General features: G+C 45.0%; 1 long non-coding RNA gene across 2 annotated transcripts in view; it reads right to left on the bottom strand.

Annotated features, from left to right (window-relative positions):
* LOC110143361 (uncharacterized) overlaps positions 1-14,084 on the bottom strand; it is a 71,049-nt gene extending 56,965 nt beyond the window's left edge. For both annotated transcript variants that reach the window (XR_002315563.2, XR_011491352.1), the window contains exon 1: positions 13,994-14,084. This is a non-coding gene — a long non-coding RNA (uncharacterized lncRNA). The remainder of the gene's footprint in view (positions 1-13,993) is intronic.
* Positions 14,085-19,302: the final 5,218 nt, after the last annotated feature.

Raw genomic sequence — 19,302 nt, 5'->3', positions numbered from 1 at the left:
CATAAAGTCAGAAAGACTCATTCCTTTCCACCTCTAAGGAGAAATAAACAGTCCTAATCTTGGGCAAATAGAAAGTGACAAGGAATCTCTGACTCATTGGAAGAGACCCTGATGCTGGGAAAGATTGAAGGCAGGAGGAGAAGGGGACGACAGAGGATGAGATGGTTGGATGGCATCACCGACTTGATGGACATGAGTTTGAGCAAGCTCTGGGAGTTGGTGGTGTGCTGCAGTTCATGGAGTCCCAAAGAGTCGGACACAACTGACAACTGGACTGAACTGAATTCTCCCTAGGTCTCTAAGGAAAGTGGTTTCAGCATTTGGCCCTCACACTCTATACCAGGCCCATCTTTTCCAAGTTCTTTCTTCTACCTTTGTGGTGGCAGCCATGCAGCTAGTGGTTCAGAATGTGGGCTTCCTAGCTGGACTAGAGTTGGAAACCTAAGCCTGCTGCTTCTGAATGTGTGACTCGTGGTATTGTCCATGGCTCAGTTTCCCTGTCTAGAAAGAGGGGAGGTAAACAGAGTGCTAACCTATGGAATTATTGTGAGGACTGAGTTAACCTTGATGTGCTGAGAATAGCCTATCACCCCTAACTGTTCCAACCACCTCCTCCTATATTGCAAACACATCAGCCTACTTTTCAAAAACATATACTTTTAGCTGCTCAGGAGTCTTAAGGGGGCTTTGCTCATTCTGTTCTCTCTGCTTCGGAAACCCACTTCACCTGGACCCATTCCCCATATTCTCCCAGTGATATATGGCTAAAATGACCCCTGTTCCCCACCCCCACCCTATACCTACATTCACTCTCTGCTCTGGAATTTCACACAACCCCTCCCGTCAGGAGTCTATACTCCTCATCCCTTGATTCTGGGCTACTCATAGACATGCTTTAGCCAATAAAATTCAGAAGTGATGTGGTACCAGTTTTGAGCTCGAGCTTCAAGAGACCTTGCATGGTTTTTTTTTCTCTCTCTCTCTCTCAAACTCCTGCCCAGCCACAAGTTCAACTAGCCTGTTGGCTGATGAGACACACATGGACCAGTCTGCACCATTATCCCAACCCACAGCAAATCATGATCTCAAAGCAGAGCCACCTAGCTGACCAGTATCTGACCACAGATGCACAATGCTCTCCCTGCACCAGCCAAGACCAGAAGAACCACCCAGCAGATCCCAGCCCAAACTGCCAAGTCACTGAATTAAAAACTAAATAAGTGATTGTTGACTCAAGCCTCTGAATTTGGGGGTGATTTGCTACGTTGGAAAAGATAACTGTCACCTACCCACTCTAAGCCTCATATTTCTCAGTGGTATAATGAAAGTAGGAATAATAAAATTTACCTCTCAAATTAAGTGTGAAGACTACGTGAGATAATGTGCATAAAATGCCTGTGTTACATGAAGAATTACATGACTGTTAACCACCAAAGACATGGTAATGATGATACTGGAATTTCCACTTTACCTCTCATCTGGAAATGTGGGAGTAATGATATCTAATGAGCAGGATTGTCATGAAGAATTGAGAAAATATGTCTAATGTGCTTAGCACCATCACAGACACAGAACATCAATAACTGGCTTATTATTGATGTGTTTTTGTTAAATATTATCTCAGATAATTGGCTCGCAACCCACCACCACCATCTCCTGCCCTGCCCCTAGCCTTCAATTTCCTCCCCCTGATGATTAAACCTTGATTCCCAGCCCACAGTTTTGCACTGGGGCATCCTGCAGTCTGCCAGGAGGCATCAGGATCCAGGTTAGAAAGGAGGTCTTATTTAGTTCCTGGACCCCTCAAAGGTCAGTCCCCTGTGAACTTTAGCTACTAGGGGGCAGTATCTCCCTCCAGCCCTGCAGAAAGTGGGGGCTGTCCTGTGGGTCCCCTTCTGTTTTCTGATCCCACCACCCACCTGTCTTAGGGCCCAGGCTTTGGGAAGCCCTTACTGGTCCCATTGTGAGCAGGCCACACCCTCACTGTGATCACCCATCTGTCCACCCCAGATCTTCCCTCCTGACCAGGGAGCGACCCCTCCCCCAACCCACTTGCAGAGACACTGGTAGCAACACTTCCCCAGCTCCGGGCAACCTCTCAACCTACGTGAGTGGTTTCATAATTCATGCCTGCCCATCAGCAGACAGATTTAGCCTCCTGCCTGCTGAGTCTGGAAATACTGAATATTAAAATATCTCAGATGCTCGCCCTTCTGACGCCCTCGCCTCTCAGATTCACAAGCAGTTGGTTGCACAAACCATCCCTGGGACACACATCAGTTTGTCAATTAAGTGGACTTTCAGCGCTCACATGTATAACTTTCATGGAAATAGGAAGGCGTATTTGAGGTGACGGATTAGGTGCATGACTTTAGAGAAGCCCTAGTTCTCTGGCTTTGGAAGCCAGTGTATTTTCTGCTGTTCCGTGTCGCTGCAGAACCTCTGCCAGCCCTTTTTGTAGCACCATTTGCAATCGAGGGAAGCAGGAATTCTCTTTGAAGGGGATTACTAAGTAAGTAAAGCAAAAGATCTGAAGAAATTTTCTCCACCCACCTAGGATAGCCAGAGTCTCCCAGGAATTAAACTGACCAATATTTGAAGATGGAGGAAGCAGAGAGAATCTTTCCTACTTGGTAAAAAAAAAAAAAAAAGTGTGTGTGAGTATGTGTGGCTCATGCCCCCATCTCAAAAGTCTAGCTGACTTCCCTCATGCACATCAAAGACTACCAAGCATTTCCCGCCTTTGATGTTGAAATTTTAAAACTTCTACTGAAAGAATTTCTAGATTAATGCACACAACTTTTGCTAATATCCAGCAATGACCAATTGTAAAAGTGGGTTCAGGATTTCACAGAAGGAGGATGAGAATTCCCCACAGAGTCAAAATAAAAGAAAGGGTCTCTCCTTTGTCCTGGTAGATTTCATTCTTTTCTCCACTAGGAATCCTGTGAGCCCCTGATGCTGGCTCCCAGCACCAAGCAGAATTTGGAAGGAGTTGGAGCTGCCTCTCAGAGTATATGATCTAATTAAGGAGGCAAGGCCTCCCTGGGGGAAATGAAGGCTGATGTCCAGGCAATACAGAAAGCCTGCGTGGTAACTTAGCATCAGAACCGGAGTGATGGAGTGAGTCTCTACAGAGGGAGTATGAAGTTCTTCTAAAACACATTCAGGAAAAAGGCAGCTCAGGCCAGAGTGTGTTGTATGAGAAACAGACAGGCAAGGCAGACCTGGGTTCAAGCCCTGGCTGTGTCATTCACTCAATGTCCCACATTGACAGTGTGGGACCTTCCCCTCTTAGGCCTCAGTTTCTGCATCTGTGAAATGGGAATACAATGCCCATCGAAGAGGCTTGTCCGGAGGCTTCATCAGACTTCTCTTTAGGGTCCTTCCCATCAATGCTTCTTTAGGAACTTTACCTGGGCACTTTACCTTAAAACAAGAGATTTAGGCTTAAAGGTGATGGAATTACAGTTGAAGAGTAAGTTGTTCATTGGATTTTTAGTAAATAGCTAAACTAAGCATGATGACTGGGCTTCCCAGGTGGCGCAGTAGTAAAGAATCTACTTGCCAATGCAGGAGACCAAGGTTTGATGTGGGTTTGATCCCTGGGTCAGGAAGATCCCCTGGAAGAGGAAATGGCAACCCAGTCCATTATTCTTGCCTGGGAAATCCCGTAGACAGAGGAGCCTGGTGGGCCACAGTACATGGGGTCGCAAGGAGACATGACTGAGCGCATGCACACACACACACACACACACACACACACACACACACACAAGCATGATGACTAATGACAAACAGGGAGCTTTGCCCACGCATCTCCTTCACTGAGGGGGTCATTAATATTCTCTCTTCAGGGGTGGCCAGCCAGGAACCCAGAAATAGTCACCATATTAGCTTCCCATTGCTGCTATAACAGATTACCACAAACTTAGTTGCTTAAGACAAAAATTTATTATCTTCCAGTCCTAGAAGTCAGAAGTCCAAACTGAGTCTCACTGGACTAACAATCAAAGTGTCAGCAGGGCTGAATTCTTTCTAGAGGCCTTGAGGAGAATCCACTGTTTGGCCTTTTCACGTTTCTAGAGGCCACCAGTATTCCTTGGCTGGCAGTCCCTCCTCCATCTTCAAAACCAGCCACATTGGGAGAAGTCTTTCTCATGCTAACATTGCTAGTCTGCTCTTAACCTGCCTCCCTCTTCCACTTATAAGGACTTGTGATTACACTTGGCCCATTGGGATAATCCAGCAAAATAACCCGATCTCAAGGTCAACTGATTAGCAAACTTAATTCCATGCACCTTAATTTCCCTTTCACAGGAGCTAATGTATTTGCAGATTCTGGGACTGGGACATTTGCGGGCCACTTACCCCAGCTATGTCTCCAGAGATGGGGTGGAAACTGGGTGGATGGGGAGGAGTCGGTCCCCTTTCTGTCTGCAGTACTGACGGAGCAGCCCTATGGGGACTGGAAAGGCACTGGCCTGGGGGTGGGGGGTGTGAGGTCTGCCCTGACCTGACTGTTCACTGCCAAAAACTTTGGGCAGTTTTCAGGGCATCATCTTCTTCATCTGTAAAATGGGAATGATTACCCTGCCTCTCACCCCTGTATCACTGTTAAGAAGGTTAGATATGATTCCCAGCTGAGGGCCTCCTATGGACTGGGCCCCATGGAGGACCCTGAGGTAGACAGGTCATTTTTAATGACCACAATCTCACTATACAAGAAAATCATTCCATGCTTCCTTGCAGTTTTTCTAAGGATGCTTGGGTAATATTTACAGAGTTAAAGACACGAAATAGATATAACATTAGTTTCAATTTTTTCCCCTTATCATCGTTAGCATTTCCAAAGTTGGTACATTCTCTCTGAGATAGTCTTCCAAATAGGGGCATCCTTTTATTGTTCATTTAAGTCACTTCCACTTTTTTTAAGTGACATTAAAATGAGCAACATCACACATTATCTTTTTCCCCTTCAGTCTGAATTCTTTTTAAGGCTGAATTCCCCGAAATGGGTTTGATGGAGTAAAGGATATAAGGGCCTCTTTCAGTGCTTGAGACATGTTCCCAAAACGCTTTCCAAGAGTGCTGTGCCGCTGTCACCCCCACTAGCCATTCATGAGTGTGAAAAAAAGTAGAAGTATTAGTCGCTCAGTGGTGTCCGACTGTTTACAACACCATGGACTGTAGCCTGCCGGCTCCTCTGTCCACAGAATTCTCCAAGCAAGAATACTAGAATGAGTAGCCATTCCCTTCTCCAGGGGATCCTCCCAACCCAGGAATCAAACCCAGTTCTCCAGCATGGCAGGCAGATTCCTCACCCTCTGAGCCAGCAGGGAAGGTTGGTTCATGAGTGTATCAGCTTCCTTAGTTTCTTCATTTTTACTAATTTAATTGTATCAGATAAAACTCTGTCATTGTTTTAATTCATTTCATTGATAGTAGAGAAAGCTACACATGCTCCCATATGTACCTGCTAAGTATTAATATATATCTTATATGACCTAACTTTTTATGTCTTTGCCAATTTCCCTCCCCTAAAGCAGAACTAATCACCTCTTTGTTGGTCTCCTCTTAGTACCTAGTTCCTGTCTCTGTTCTTGGATACGGACACACCACAGAGCTGCAGTTATTGGCTCACATGTGACTCCCAGAGGGAAAGGACTAATGTCTTCCTTCTCAAATTACCCTGTCGGTAGCCACTAGTTACATGTGGCCGCTGAGCACTTCAAATGTGGCTGTGGCACAGATGCAGACTATTATATGTAGAAGGTTAACAACAAGATCCTATTGCATAACCCAGGGAACTATATTCAATATCCTGTAATAAACCATACTGGAATAGATTATAGGAAGGGTATATATATGTATAACTGAATCACTTTGCTGTACAACAGAAACTAACATGACATTGTAAATCAGTTATACTTCAAAAAAAAAAAAAAGAACATGGCTAGTACAAATCAAAATGTGCTGAAAGCATAAAATACAGACTGACTTTCAAAGACTTGGGAAAAGAAAAAAAAGAATGTAAACTATTTCATCAATTACTTTCATATTTATTATATTTGGAAATAATATTTTGCTATGTTGGATTGAAGAAAATAATTATTAAAGTTAATTTCACCTGTTTATTTTTACTTTTAGGGTAGCTACTGGAAAATTTTAAACATATACTTAAAATTTTTAAAACAAAAATTTTCTAATTTATTTTTAAATATATTTTAAAATTTTATGTTTCTATCGGACAAAGCTGCCTAGGGACCAATGTTTTTAGAGAAGTAATTCATTAAATGTTTGAGAATGGATTTACAGGTTTTAAAGTTCTTCTTTACTAATTGAATTGTGACTCAGTTAAAGATATTATCATCATTATTATCCCTCTGCCATATTTATACCTGTCTTTAACATCAGTGAGACCAGTTGGAAATTGCCATTAAAGGCAGTCATGACAAGAGAAAGACAGAGAGTATGGTTAGTCCAGGTGATATTTATTGAGCATCTGCTGTTGCCAGGCACTTTCTAGAAACTTGGGACCACCAGCAAACAAAGTAGACATGGGTCCTACCTTGAGAAGCTAACGGGGTGGAAACAGACAGTTAATGACCTTGTATATTAGGAGGTGAGAAGTACAGTAGCAAAAGGCAGAAGAAAGTGCAGGTGAGGGAAGAGCAGGTGCCACGGTGAATAAGTGGTCATGGTAGGTTTCACTGAGAAGATGACAGTGTAAGCAGACTTGAAGAGCGGGGCACAGTACTCCAGGGCTTCCCAGGTGGCACTAGTGGTAAAGAACCCGTCTGCCCACGCAGGAGACTTAAGAGATGAGGGTCAATCCCTGGGTGGGGAAGATCCTCTGGAGGAGGGCATGGCAACCGACTCTAGTATTCTTGCCTGAAGAGTCCCATGAACAGAGGAGCCTGGTGGACTACATACAGTCCATGAGGTCTCAGAGAGTCAGACACGACGGAAGAGACAGCACGCACACATGCACAGCATTCCCATTGACCCCCTGGGGGAAGAACATGAGGCAACAGAAGCAGCAACAGCAGAGGACCTAAGGTGCGGCCGTATGATTGAAAGGGGCTCATCTCTGAGCCTCAGTTTCCCCTCTTGGAGGTCTCCTCTCTCTAGTCCTGACCAGCTCAAACATGCAGGGCTCCACCACCTGTATCCCTGAGTACTGCTCCTCTCTCCACCCTCTCCTTCCCCAGGCAGAGGCTTTGGCAGTTTCTCTGGTTGTCTGAATTCTAGAAAAGGCTTTTACCTAGAGCACTTGGGGGAGAACCAAAAGGAGCTGGGAAGATATTTATAGATCAGGACAGTCTGTAGGCTGCTCTGCAAACCTGGCTCATCTATAGGAAGAACCGCCAGTTGCTAAAATGATCATCCCAGGGGAGCTGCCCAGTTGATTTGCCAGTCAGCCCAGGTCCCTCTCCACCGAGCGAGTGAGAGAAACGGCAGGATGGAGGCAAATCAAGTCGCACTCGCTTCCTAATTGGCTTCCCTGCCACCTCTCCCATTACTGTCCCTTTTCCACTCTGCTGCACAGGTCTCAGTGTGTTATTTCCGTTCTTAAAAGTGTTCCATCCAGGACTTCCCTGGCAGTCCATCGGTTAAGACTCCACGCTTCCAAGGCAGGGGATGTGGGTTTGCTGTCTGGTTGCAAAACTAAGATCCCACATGTTGCTCATCATGGCCAAAAAATTAATTATAAAAAGAGTGCTCCATCCAATAGCTCCAAGCCCAAAGTTCCTAGCAGGAAATGGAGTCCATCTCAGCCTGGCCTCAGCCGAATGCTTCAGTCTCCACCCTTTTTTCTATTTAGACTCTTCCCAACACATCACACTTTCCTTCCTTGTCTGTCTGCAGTGAACCCCATTGGAGAGTACCTCCCACATCTGCCTGGGAGGTTCCTTATCTTGTCCAGTTAGTGGACCTCACATACTCCTCCTTAAAGGACTAGCTCAGATGTCCCTTTCTCTGAGGACAGGCCTCAAAGTTGGTCCTGGGATTAGACTTCACCAGCTCTGCCATTCCTGCCAGGCTTCTGGGGCAAGTTCCCTGACCATCCAAGGCTTTGGTTTCCTCATCCAGCCAGAGGGTTGATAACAAATAGTGTGTGTGTGCGCGTGCATCCTCAGTCATGTCTGACTCTTTGAGACCCTGTGGACTGCAGCCCATTAGGTTCCTCTGTCCATGGAATTCTCAAAGCAAGAATACTGGAGGGGGTTGCCATTCCCTTCTCTTCCTCTGTCCATGGAATTCTCAAAGCAAGAATACTGGAGGGGGTTGCCATTCCCTTCTCTGGGGAATCTTCCTGACCCAGGGATCGAACCTGTGTCCCTTGCACCTCCTGCATTGACAGGTGGATTCTCTACCACTCCGTCACCTGGGAAGCCCAATAAATATGACACACCTCCTGGAATTGTGATGATCGAGGGGGACTAATACATGGGAAGAGCCTAGCACAGTTTCTGGCACACAGTAAGTGCACAGTAAGCATTGTTACTCCATATTTTTATTATTATTATTACTACTACTTTAAAAAATTTTATTTTAAAGCTGTTTATTTTTTTATTGAAGTACAGTTGACCTACAATATTATATTAGTTCCAGGTGTACAACATAGTGATTCAATATTTTTATACATTCGAAAAGATACCACGGTAAGTCTGATCACCATCTGTCACCATACATAGTTGTTGCAATATTATTGACCATGTTCCCTGTGCTGTACATCACATCCCCATGACTTATTTCTTTTATAACTATCATCATTATTACAATTACTGCTACTACTGCCACTATTCACCCAATCTTCATAGGTTGAATGTTTGTTTGCCGCTCCCAAATTAATATGCTAAGCCCTAATGCCCAGTGCAATGGCATTTGGAGGTGGCACTTTGGGGAAGTGATTAGTCCTTGAAGGTGGAGCCCGCATGAATAGGATTAATGCCCTTATTATAAAAAGGGCTGGAAAGAAGGACTTCCTCAGTCCAGGGGTTAAGACTCAGCCTTCCAATACAGAGGGCATGGGTTCAATCTCCGGTGGGGGTACTAAGGTCCCACATGCCATGGGTGCAGTCAAAAATTTAAAAACATAATAAAATTAAAAAATAAAATAAAGTTGGTTTAAAAAAAAAAAAAGAGGCTGTAGAAAAACCTACTCCCTTTCTCCATTTGACCCTACAGCGAGGAGGCACCCTCTAGGAGGAAACGAGCCCAGACACCAAATCTACCAGTCCCTTGATCTTGGACTCCCAGTCTCCAGAACTGGGAACAATAAGCTCTCGTTGTTTATAAGCTATCGAGTCTGTGGCATTCTCTCACAGCAGATTAGGACACTGGGGAAGAGTGCCTCCTGCCTCCGGTGTGTTTCCATGTGACTTAGTTTGGGTTTCCTCAACTTGGTGGTGGTATTGTTTAGTCGCCAAGTCATGACCCGCTCTTTTTTGCGACCCCATGGACTGTAGCCTGTCAGGCTCCTCTGTCCGTGAGATTTCCCAGGCAATGATACTGGAGTGGGTTGCCTTTCCTTCTCCAGGAGATCTTCCTGACCTTTCTGAACCAGGGGATTGAACTGACATCTCTTGCATGGGCAGGCGGGTTCCTTACCACTGAGCCACCAGGGAAGCCCAAACTTGGGGTTGGCTTCCTCAAAATCATACTCTGAGATAAGGACTTGGATGCAAGGAGTTTCTTTGGGACATGATCCCAGGAAGACAAGTGAGGAAGTAAGAGAAGTGAGACAGGGAAGTGAGACCAACAAAGAGCGTGTTCACAGGAAGGGTATCTTCCTGGTGTGAAGCTCACTGTCCACTGCAGAGCTCCCCAGGAAAGGGCCTCATCTCCCAATTAGACAAGGACATGCTGAAGACCCAGTACTGCCCAGTCACAGAGTTTCGGAGAAAATGACCGCTGCCAAAGGGAACTAACACAACTCAGTGGCAAATAGCTGTCCCCCAAACCTCAAAATCTTACAAGATCTGATTTAGCAATTCTGCTTCCAAGGATGTATCCTAGCTGAATAATCACAGATGTGAACAAAAGCATGGCTAAAAGAATTCTCATTCCCAAGATTGTTTATAAGAGTGAAAAATTGGACACCATCTAAATGTCCAATAACAGGATAGTGAATAATTAAATGATGGCTCATTCCCACACTGAAATACCCAGAAGCCACTGAAAGTGATTTTGTATGAGAGTTTTTAATGTCACAGAAAAGTGCCCGTGCTATTGTTTGGTCATTTTTTAAAAGCAGATACATAGACACAGAAACTAATATATATGGTATGACCTAATAAGGGTTTGTCATGTTAAGCAAGCACACGTGCGCACACACACACATATACACAGAGAGAGAGACCCGGAAAGACAATGATTAAAAATGATGACAGGATAGTACTGATGAACCTATTTTCAGAGCAGCAATTAGTCTGTGTCTATTAGATTTAGAGAAGAGACTTATGGACATGCCTGAGGGTGGGGGGAGGAAGGAGAGGATGGGATGTATGAAGACAGTAACATGGAAACATACATGACCGTATGTAAAATAGGTAGCCAATGGGAATTTGCTGCAAGACTCAGGGAACTTAAACCGGGGTTCAGAAACAACCTAGAGAGGTGGAATGGGGAGGGAGGTGGGAGGGATGTTCAAGTGGGAGGGGACATGGGTAAACCTATGGCTGATTCATGCTGATGTTTGATGGAAACCAACAGAATACTGTAAAGCAATTATCTTTCAATTAAAAATAAGTAAATTTTTTAAAAAAGAAAAAAATTATGATAGTGGTAATAGCTGAGTGGTTGAATTGTATTTTAATTTTCTTTTTTTATCAGTATTTTCAAAATATTTTACAGTGTTCATGTGTTCAAGGGTGGCTTTGACAGCACCAGGCTGCCAAAGCAGAGAATCTACAAGAAGTGGGAGCATCACTTAACTGCCTGTCCAAATGGGTGTGTATTGTTCTCTGATCTGAGAGGTCCCGCTGTCAGTCCCCTCTGGGAGATCAGCTTACCTCTAACCTCTAAGTAGCCCATCTGGGCCATGTGCATCTCTAAAATCACATGGGTTTTCCCATTGAGAAGATACAGCCTGCAACCAGAGAAGGAAATTAAATGCTTTTCTCAGTCAATCTCTCCATCTCCAAAGTTGAATCATTCTAATAGGGCTACCTGCTGATTTATGTTGCTTGAAGAAAGATTAAAAGGAGTTGATTCTATGAAATTATCAGCAGATTTTAAAAGGGGGAGGGAAACGCAGTGTATATACTGCTTTCTAATCTCTGATCTTTAGGTCCTTTTTGATATTGTTTCTTGCTCTCTGACCATCCTTTGAGGTAAGATTCAGGCAGGATTTAGGTAAGGAGAGGGGAAGACTATAGAAAATCTTTACATTCACTCAAGAAATATTTTCTGATTTTTAGGAGGGGCGGGGTGGGGGGCAGCCCTCCTGCCCTTCTCTGTTTTTTCTTGCTCACAATAGGATTAGAGGGACTTTCATCTTTTTTATCAACTTGTGGTGTCTTTGGCTACTCCCTCCCTTAATAACTTCAGCCCAAGAAAGGGGACAAGCTCCTGTCACTGCTCAGAGCCTGCAGTGATCCTCGGATCACGTTTATTGTCGGGTGGACCTATGAAGCCCCCACACATCCGGGACCCGAGAACACAAGCCTCTTCCCAGTTACCCCATCACAGAGCAGAGCCTGCTGGACCCGGCTCCCTTCCTGTGATTCTGTGCCCACCGCTGGGTCTGTGATGCAAGCCGGCCAGCCTGGCCCACAGGGCTAGTGGGGAAGTGGGCTTAGAGAAGGCTCTGTGGTTTCCAGCCAGTCTAGATTTGAGGAAACAAGAAGGAAACTCCGTATTTCCTCCTGACCTGAGGCCCTGTGCCCTTTCCAGTTTTTATGAAAGAAGGCTTTCTTTGGGGGGAAGGGTGGTTTATGATGCTTTGTTGTTGTTCAGTTTCTAGGTCATATCCGACTCTTGGCCACCCCATGGACGATAGCCCGCCAAGATCCTCCTGGACTGTAGCCCACCAGGCTCGCATCTCCTGCATTGCAGGCCGATTTTTTGCTATCTGAGCCACCAGGGAAGCCCCCAGTATAAAACAAAGAGTTAAAAAGTGGAAGTCAACCAGAAGGTTAATATACTGCATCCTGATACAATGTTCTCTGTCCTGCCTCAGAGAGGGTGCAGCCTGGAAAGGTCTCAGGTAATGAAAGTATTGGAGTTTTCAAGTGGAGAAATATAAAAAGGTTGAAAAAGGTTTCAAAGTCTTCTTTATAGCTTCCACTAAGTCCTGCTTCTCTGATAGAATTTCATGTGCTCACATTTCAGTCGAGGTGTGTACTGTTTAGTCGTGTCAGTCATGTCCCCATGGACTGTAGCCCGGCAGACTCCTCCGTCCATGGCATTCTCCAGGCAAGAACACTGGAGTGGGTTGCCATTTCCCCCTCCAGGGGATCTTCCCGACCCGGGGATCGAACCCGGGTCTCCTGCATCACAGGTGGTTTCTTTACTGTCTGAGCAACAAGGGAAGCCCTTCAGTTCAGGTAGACCTTGATAACCAGGTAATCAATCAGTTTTTTTTAAATGTGCTGGATGATTAAGATGGAGAAAATGGGACTTAATCTAGTCTTGAAGAATGAGTAGCATTTGGGCGAGTGGGTGCTATCATCTGAAATGTTTGTGTCTCCCTAAAATTCATATGTTGTCCTCTTAACCCCTAAAGGGGATGGTGTTAATAGGTGGGGCCTTTCTGAGATGCTTAAACCAGGGTGGGGGGGGAGCCCTTGTGAATGGGATTAGTGACCTTATAAAACAGGCTCTGGAGAGATCTCTAGCCCCTTCCTGCACGTGAGGACACAAGAGGTCTACAACGCAGAAGAGAGCCCTCACCCAATCATGCTGGCACCCTGCCCTTGGACTTCCAGGCTCAGAACTGTGAGAAATTACTTTCCATTGCTTATAAGCTACCCAGTCTGTGATATTCTGTTACAGCAGCCTGAATGAACTAAGACAGTGGGCATGAGATGAGCATGGCAGTCCCAGGAGAGGATTCTTGCGTGCTTCTACTAAACACAACCTAGGATTACCACCCTTTCTCAGGTGAGCCCCCTTGGTTTCAAGCAACAAAAATAAACTCAGCTTAACTCAGTGAAAAGGGAAATATTTGTGGAAGAAATAATGAATGGGCTATCTCATGAGCCATCCCCTCAGTTTCAACCACTTGCGAGGACTAACTGGCTTTCTCTGACTCCCAGTTCTCAGAAACAGATCTGATTGGACCAATTTGACTCACATGGTCACGCCAGTCAATTGACTCTTGCTGAGAGTCTGGATCCCATGGAATAAACATGGCTGCTTTGAGCAACTACCAAAAACGAAGGCCAGTACAAACTGGACTACACTAATTCCACAGCTCTTTCACATGCTCAAGGTTCCTGCTATTCTGGAGTTAAAGATTCAGCTGAAATCTGTGACTGAGTAGAAATCTTAATTCAATGTGCAAAATATGGCTGCCAGACTTAGCAAATAAAAGTACAAGATGCCCAATCAAATTTGAATACTTAACAAAAAAAATTTACACCATGTGATATTTGGGACCTACTTATACTAAAAAAAAAAAAAGCTTCATTGTCTGAAGTTCAAGTGTAACTGAGCATCCTATATTTAACTGCCAAACCGAGTGGAAAGCTGGTCCTTTTGTGGGACTCTGAATTCTTGACATTTCCAAAATAATAATCACATCTCTGGGAATTTAAGCACCCAGGACAGATGTAAGGGTTTTCAATATGCCACATCGAGGACACTGTGAATGAAGCCAGCATCCTGAGAGCAAGAGGTGGACCTGCATAATTATCAGTGAGTTAAATTGCTTTGTTGCAGAGAGCCAGCTTATTAAACATGCATTTCAATTTTGGAGTGGTTGGCTGAAGAACTTGTTTTCAACAGATGGGAAATCCCTCGCTGCAGCCGTGCCCTTTACCTGTCATGTTGGCACACAGGACCACATCCAGATGACACTAGGAGAACTTGATGCCAGTCTCCAGAGCCCGTGGACAGGGCACCCTGGGCCTCCCTAGGGCTGGGATGGGAAGGTGCCATGGTAACGATGGTTGCCTAGCTAGGTATTGGCCTCCTTGGCTTCAATGGGTCTTTTTATGACTTCACTCTCCCTCTCCGTGAAAAAAACACTGTTCTTACTTGTTAAACAAACTTGGGTCCCTATCCTGCTGCTACCTCTTCCAAGCTTTAGAGCCAGAGCAAATCATACAACTACTTGGAGCCTCAGTTTCCTCATCTATTAATTGAGGATAATAATATTACCCACTTACAAGGTTACTGGGAGCAATCAGTGACCTCCTGTCTGTTTAAGTGTCAGATTCCATGGACCCCAGCCCCTCAAACTTGTCCTAATCTCCCTCTTTCCTTTTATCTAGGCCCCCACGGTCAGTCATTTTAGTAATATCCTCCCAGCCTCCTCAAAATGTGTGCTTTGTTTACAATTCTGCTCTGCTTATTGGCAAGCTTATGGATTTGTTGTCCCACTGTCTACCTCTGGACCAACCAGCTTGCTGGCATCAAATCAGAAATCATGTTAATAAGTCAAATCATGTTACCCAACCGCAGATGGCCTCTCCTTGTACTTAACAATCCTACTCTTCTCCAGTAGATGCACATCTCAGAGGCTTCATGACTGCAACAGCATCCAAAATATTGCTTATATTTTGCTTTTTAAATAATGTTAAATAGTATATTGGGCTTCCCCAGCCACCCAGGGGTAAAGAACCTACCTACAATGCAGGAGATGCAGGCTTGATCCCTGGGTCAAGAAGATCCCCTGGAGGAGGGGATGACAACCCACTCCAGTATTCTTGCCTGGAGTATCCCATGGACAGAGGAGTCTGGCAGTCTATAGTCCATGGGGTCTCAAAGAGTTAGACATGACTGAGTGACTAAGCACAACATATTTTATCATTATCATACATATTTTATCATTATCATGGTTATTATTGGTGAGGGAGCAGAGCATAAGTACAGGATAGGAAACTGAGGTCTTCTGAACTTCCTTACTCAGAATCCTACCTTAAAGTCAGCTCCTTCATAGGAATTCCTTGGTGGTCCAGCGACTAAATCTCCACATTTCCAATGCAGGAGGCCTGAGTTCAATCCTTGGTCAAAGAACTAGATTCCACGTGCCTCAACTAAGAGTTCACATGCCACAACTTAAGATCCTGCATGTCGAAACTAAGACCTGGGGCAGCCAAATACATATACTTTTAATATAGGTATTTTACCTCTTTTTTTAAAACAACTTTTATTTTATTTTTGGCTGTGCTGGGTCTTCATTGCTTTGCGTGGGCTTCCCCCAGTTGCAGAGAGCGGGAATTACTCTTCCAGGCAGTGCAGGAGCTTCTCGCCGCGGCTTCTCTTGCCGCAGATCTCAGACTCTAAGTGCTCAGGCCTCAGCAGTTGCCGCACATGGGCCCTAGAGATCAGGCACAGTCGTTGTAATGCAAGGGTTCTCTTAGCACGTGCGATCTTCCCAGATCAGAGATCAAACCTGTGACCCTGCAGTGGCAGGCAGACTCCCCATCCACGGCACCATCAGGGAAGTCTAAAAATTTGTTTAAATGAAATAAATAAATAAAGTCAGCTACTTCTTAAGGTCACCAGTGGTGCCCCAGTGACCTATGAGCTGCAGGCATGTGCGTACTCAGTCGCTTCAGTCCTGTCTGACTCTCTGCGACCCCATGGACTGCAGCCTGCCAGGCTCCTCTGCCCATGGGGTTTCCCAGGCACGAATACTGGAGTGGGTTGCTGTGCCCTCCTTCACGGTATCTTCAGGACCCAGGGGTCAAACCTGTATCTGCTGCACTGGCAGGCAGATTCTTTACCTTGTCATATTGTCTAAAAATCCCCATTTGTCTATGTCATATTTGGAGTTGAACTCCATGTCTTTCCCCTGTTGCAATATCCCACCCCAATAGTCATAAATGTCTCCCTTATCATTTTAACAAGTGTTGGAATAATTATTTAACAGTTAATAACACCTGGAGCACGTCTTTTAATTCTGAGGAAGCCTAGGCTCCACCTAAGACCAAGGAGTCAGAACCATGGGCATGGTTCTGATGTGTACCTGGATTGAGAAACACTGGCCCAGAAGGTCTGCACAAATCTCCTGTGAAGTGGACTGGCTCTTAGACTGGAGGGTCCCTTGAATTCTGGCTGGGTTGACCTTCACCTCTGTCTCAGAGCAGCCCTGTCCCCTTTGTCCAGTCCCACCAGGCACTGTGTCCCTCCTCCATACACCTGCTTTCCTTCCTGAAATGCCTGCTCTATGACCCCTGACCACCAGGGAAAGATTGCTCACACTGAAGAGCCCACCTCAAGCATCACCTCCCCCAGGGAGCCACCCCCAATTCTTCTTTCCAGGGATATAATGATCCCTTCCTCCTTCTGTCCCCACAGACTTGTCAACCAGGTACCACCACGTGGCCTTCCCTAGCACACCTGGTGTTACTGCATCCAAGATCACACCGCTCGCCACTCAACAGCCCAGAAATCACAGAAACAAGTTCTTGGGGCAAGGAATGATGATTTGGAAAGCCAACTGAGGAGATGGTGGGTTCGTGCCCCAAAGAACCATCTTGCCTGAGTTAGAATTCAGGCTCCTTTAATATTACAAGGGGAGGCAGTAAAGTCAAACACCTCCTGGTTGCCATCAGCCCCCAGAGGGCATGTGTTCATTTCTTCCTCCCTGCAGTCATGCACAGGTGGGCCTGGTCAGGAGGCACTGAGCCAAACAAAGGTATTTTAGCTCAATGTTTATTCCCTGGGAAGCAAGTTTCCCAGAGATGGGCCGACGTGTATAATTTAAGCTTATAGGCAACATCCCTTTAGCAATTAACTTAGAATACAAAGGTACTTCCCTGTCGCACTGGCACTTCTTTTGCCCTGTCCGCAGGCCTGACAATGCACAAAGCAAGCCACAGTGTGGCTGATGTCACTAAAACATCAAAGTGAAACGTGGCTCCTCACCGGCCGCCCTGGCTAAGGGTGTAAAGAGTAGGACTTGATATTCATGTTAACAGATACTAGGTTTTCAGACATCTGAAATTAACACTGACACCTGAAAAAATAAAAACAAAAACTTTCCATCAGGCAAAATGAAACTTATTATATCTGCCAGAAAACTGTAAACTTGGATAAACCTCAGTATTGAACACATAAATTTGTTGATCGCAAATATCAGGAATCTTACAAAACAGAGCATGGAATTCAGTGTCAGGAAATCTGGACTATAAATGAACTCAGCCACTTTCTAAGTGTGTAACTTTACGTAAGATACTTAATTCCCATGAGCCTCACATTTCTTATCTATAAAGCAGGGATTGTAATATTACTTCATCTACTTTCTCCAACAGGTTGCTTTAGTCATTAAATAAAATAAAACCTGGAAAATCATATTTCCTTTCATTGTGAAGCTCCATACAAACACAAGCAAGAATTTTAAATTCTTGCTAATTACTTGTGCTTTGTTTTTTTCCTTAATCAGTATCAACACTTTCACATTCGTATGAAACAGATCGAGATGTCCATTCAGGAATAACTAAGAAGGAAGGTTTATTTTAGAAAGACTGTGGGATGTTATTAGAAGATTATGTCTTTTCTCTTAAGAAATAATATGCAAATAACTTTATCTAGCTGACATTTTTCCATACAAACTGTAATAGAAACTATCTTGGACCTGAATAATACACTTATGTCTAAATTGTAAATAATAACTAAGGGGAAAGAATAGCTAAGGAAAGTAAAGAAAAGGACAACACATGATGAAAACTGCAATCTCAAAGGTGTTGAGGATCCAAAGCAGGCCATGTGTATGTAAACAGATGTATATTGATACTTATCATTGTGCTTGATTCTCCTCTTCCTTCCTTATCCATCTTGTCTCCCTGTATAAGTCAAATCTTTCCTTTTTTTTTCTTTTTTTTGGATAAACGAGGTTTGGAGATGTGAACACACTTGCAGTATATGTGTGTTTTCTTTGTCTTTTGGTCATGCTACACGGCTTATAGGATCCTAGCTCCCCAACCAGGGATTGAGCCCAGGCGCTTGCAGTGACAGAGCAGAGTCCTAACCGCTGGACCACCAGGGAATGTTTTGTATGTATGGATATGAGTGTTTGTGTGCATATGTGTGCTAAGTCGCTTCAGTCGTGTCCGACTCTCTGAGAGCCTATGGACGGTAGCCCACCAGGCTCCTCTGTCCATGGGATTCTCCAGTCAAGAATACTGGAGTGGGTTGCCGTGTCCTTCTCCAGGGGATCTTCCCAACCCAGGGATTGAACCTGCATCTCTTCCATCTCCTTCATAGGCAGGCAGGTTCTTCACTGCTAGTGCCACCTGTGTGAGTGTTTTTTCCCTCTAGTCTGTTTTTTAAGTTTGGCTGATTTACACTGTTTTAGGTGTATGGCAAAGTGGTTCAGTTATACCTATGTGTGTATATATATACACATATATGTATATACGAGGTGGACAAGGTATTGTTCAAAATGTAGTCTCACATGCCCCCAGTAAAACGCTGGTCTTCTGGGCCTCGGGTATTTAGGTTAAACATCAACTGCTTCATGCCCAGTTCTCTCATCACTTGGGTCAACTCAGCATAGGTATACCATTTACTCAGGATATCCCGGAGCTCTCCCACATTCATCCACGTGGTGCGGATGGCAGTGTTAATCCATGCCATCAGGGTGTGCGTTTGGTGAGGCGTGCCCTTTGCATGAGTTGCCTAGCGTTCTGCAACATTTGTTTCAATGAGGGGTGAGTGGTTATAGAGGCTAACTGTTCTCTCTCTTCCCCAGAACAAATGATACTGTCCGCCCCTGCGTCCCAGAGTCACAAAAGCCATGTTACCAAGGGTTCCCCTTGCTTTTGCCGCAACTGCTTACCCAAGTCAACCAACTCTGCCTGAGTATTTGGTCGATACATTGTGAACTCAGTCACACTGGGGGTCCTGTGAGGATGCTCCCCCCACCCGGGGGTGATAGGTTGCTTGCGCTTCACTTTCTGCACAATTGGGGCCTCACTGACAAGCGGAGACCTGCGGTCTCACCAGGTTCACCGTCATCGTCCCTCCTTACCTCATAGTCCGAGGTGCTGGGCTCCTCAAGGCCACGCATCTCTTGGCCCAGCATGCGTACATGCTGCTCTAGCCCTTCCTCCCATCTCTGCAGTTCATGCACTGGCACAGCATCATGGCAGGCACTGTTCATATTCGCCTTCAAGGAAG

The sequence above is a fragment of the Odocoileus virginianus genome, chromosome 15 (assembly GCF_023699985.2).
Source record: "Odocoileus virginianus isolate 20LAN1187 ecotype Illinois chromosome 15, Ovbor_1.2, whole genome shotgun sequence".
NCBI classification, from domain to species: domain Eukaryota; kingdom Metazoa; phylum Chordata; class Mammalia; order Artiodactyla; family Cervidae; genus Odocoileus; species Odocoileus virginianus.
This window is presented reverse-complemented; position numbering and strand designations above follow the sequence as displayed.